Genomic DNA, 3,460 nt, shown 5'->3' with positions numbered 1-3,460 from the left:
CTCACACGCAGAGAGAGAGAGAGAGAGAGAGAGAGAGAGAGAGAGAGAGAGAGAGAGAGAGTAACAGAAAGAGAAACAAAAACAATGGAGACGGTGACAATGGGGAGATGGTGACAATATCAGCAGATTACTGGCTATTTCGTGTGGCTTATGTGTCTCTTCCACATAAACATACAAAATGAAAGCCCTAAAACTTCCTTTCTCTCTCGCAAACAAAACTCAATACTTTAGAAATGGACACACACTAATCCACTCTCTTTATAAAAAAAATAAAAAAACAATGGGGTGATATGGTTTATTTGACATGGGATATATAGGGCACTTTCTACCAGTCATTCATCTACTAGCCATTTTCCTGCAATTATCCATACAGTGTGTGTGAAATATTATGACCTGACTACAAGCAGCTCACACTCAGAAATCAATTTTTTCAGTGAGCAGTTCTGCAATGCTCATTTTTAACTGTCAATCCCATCTATAGTAGGCAAACAATAATCAGCCTATCATCATTTTAAAGTGGACGTATAATGGAAAACATGATTTTTTTTTTTTACTTGCTTTCTCACAATGCAGAGCCAGCTCTTTCACTATACCAAGCACACTCATTATAGAAAATACACAGAGTCACTCAAAAATCACATAATGATGAGCACATACAAATATGACCGTCCATATTATATAACATCTATCCAGAATAAAGCAACATGAACCACCCTGACATATGAACTATATCAGCAGATTTCACATAACTAGGGCTGAATAGCAGCTGCACTGATAAGTGATTAATCTGCTGATTATTTTGTCAATTTATTTTTCATATTATGAGGGTTGTGAATTAAATAGCAGATTTAAGTTACACACTTTAATTGGAATTTGTAAATTATATTTACAAATAATTAATACTACTACTAATAATTTTACTTTAAAATATAAATTAAATCAATCAATCAGTTAAACATAACAATATAATTAAAATATATTTTATCAAAATGCATATTTTTGTTCAAAATCAATGCTCTCCCTTAATGTGTTTTTGCTACATTTGACTGACATATGTACACACACACGTGCTCTTTCTTTTTGTAGCTTAATGCACACTAGATTGCTGTTAGAAGCTTTTATCAGTTTTATTGATCAGCTGTTTTATTGATCAGCTCAATGCAAAACAGCCAATCATAACAAAGGTTATTTAAATATAGATATATTGAAGACACTGTAATGTTTTTATTTTACTATTAGCGCTTTTATTTCCAAGAGAGAAGGGATACAAAAACCCTTTTTTTTTTGCTGCTGGAATCTTGACTAACATTATAAAGTGAACTTCAAAAGAAAACAACATGCTACTGTTGAACATGGCACCTTTAATATGTCAATTTCCTCTCCCACAATGAATCAGCGTGATACCGGCACTTTAACAAAACTATCCTCTGTATTCTATCCCGTGGATTTCAGAGAGCATCGAGTGCTTCCTGGAAGAGAACAGGAAGGCGTGAGTGCTCTTTGGCAGTATCGCAGCATGAGAGGCCTTAATGGATTAAGAGATGGTGGGTGTGATTAAAAGATCACAGCAGGACCGAAGCCAGAACCACCTGACAGAGAAGCAAATGTACAGACCTGGATACACTTGAGGCAGAGAACAGTAAAAGCCAGATGAAATTATGATGGAGATATATGAAGCTTTCCAAATGGTGTGTAAAAATTAAGTGCTAAAACACCCTCCAAGATGCGTTCAAAAAGGATAGCCAGTAATCCTATCACTCAAACCTCAGGAGGTGGTTTCAGATACATACAAGATGTGACATGGCAAGAAAAAATAAAATAGAAAACAACCACCACAATAACAAAAAATATGCTACATCGACAATGGACTCTCAGATGGCCCAATTATTTGATAACTGTCATTTGTGTGCCTTTATAAGCAGATGTTGGCATATTATCACAACCAAAACTCCATGCTTAATATATCTGCTATGTAAGTAATTGGGGTCAATTTCCCATTAAAAACAGATGCAAATAAATATTTTATATCATATATATATATAAATATACATAAGACATTCACACTCCATAGCCCCAGATTGAGACACTTTGCTATAATTCTCTAGTCTCTCACCACTAGAGGGACCACAAGCACCAAAGACACGTCAATGCTGCAGTATACAATATGCTGAGTGACTCTCCATGGCTGCATCTCAAATGATCCATAGTATATAGTACGTAAGCTTAGGAGTAGTACACCCCAAATCATAGTGCCTCAAAAAAGTATTTCAAAGGAGCCTGAATGGTATGCTATTTGCATTGAAATTTCTAGATTTTCTGGGTCAGTTCACCATCAATCGATTACAGCACCTCATTACACATTTAACAGCTCGTTTCTCTCATTAAGATCTGTCACAGCTGTTCGACCTACCTGCTTCTGTTCAGAGATGAGCTTCTCTGAACACCAATGTTCATTTAACATTTGTGTGTACTTGTCTAATGCAATATATGTGCATACATGTAATTAGATGCAGTATGTACAGTGAGTGTTTTTTAGGGATGCACGATATTATCGGACCAATATCGGAATCAGCCGATATAGTATGTGGAAAATAATGTGTTTTTTTAACCTTAAACCGCATAAACACCTTGCATTACACCAAATACACAACATAATGTTATTTTTAGCAACGTCATAAGACCCCTTTAAATGTAAATATCGGCATCGGCCCGATATGAAAAAATATGCCGATATGTCTTACCGATAAGAGGAATACGTTAACTCACATGTGCTCAGGGTGTGCTAGTGATTAGATCACATCAACAGTGCGATTAGATCACATCAGCATTGTGGCTCATTCTTGAAGCAAAGTTTTGCCTGAATGGTGATTGGATTCACTGGTTTGGATGCTGCATTTAAACTGAGAATGCACATACAGAATGATGCATTAGGTGTGTGATAGAGTAAACAGTATTAGCACATGCAGCAGCGGCAGCCTTCCCTGGGTCCTTATGCCCGCTCAGTAAGTAGTTTTAATTCCGTAGGGGGCGCTGAGCTGTTCGTGCATAGATAAGATACCTAAAGTTGCAAAGTCTAAAGTCTCAAACCCAAAGATATATTCTTTATAAAAGTTAAGACTTGTCCACGCCCTCCTAAAACGCCTTGTTTAAACACGCCCAACTTTGCATAACACCGCCCAAATGTTCACGCAAAGAAAGGCAAAACTTTCATTCTATTGTTGTTGCCGCTGCCGCCATGTCGTGGAGACGCTGTGTGTTTCATGTGAAAGCGAAACTACTTTGTTTGGCCTTCCAAAAGAGAACGATATCCGCTTTGTCATGCCTGGAGCTGATCCGTGCTGGTCGCTGAGGAAATACATCAATTTCCCGCTGTGAATCGCCGGATCGGCTTTCACCGTGGACGAAGCGGAGTCCAGCCCGGGGACGTCACATGTGGTTGCCGCAAGCCCGCTCCTTCGTC

At 37.8% G+C, this 3,460-nt stretch overlaps 1 protein-coding gene across 1 annotated transcript in view; it reads right to left on the bottom strand.

The window, feature by feature from the left end:
• The window catches only part of LOC107684513 (nuclear receptor corepressor 2-like), a 172,704-nt gene that overhangs the window by 69,146 nt on the left and 100,098 nt on the right, over positions 1-3,460 (bottom strand). The gene's annotated exons all lie outside the window — the stretch shown is intronic.

The sequence above is a fragment of the Sinocyclocheilus anshuiensis genome, unplaced genomic scaffold, assembly GCF_001515605.1.
Source record: "Sinocyclocheilus anshuiensis isolate Anshui unplaced genomic scaffold, SAMN03320099.WGS_v1.1 scaffold1, whole genome shotgun sequence".
In the NCBI taxonomy this organism is placed as follows: Eukaryota; Metazoa; Chordata; class Actinopteri; order Cypriniformes; family Cyprinidae; genus Sinocyclocheilus; species Sinocyclocheilus anshuiensis.
Note: the sequence above shows the minus strand (reverse complement) of the source record. Positions and strands in the feature narration are given on the sequence as shown.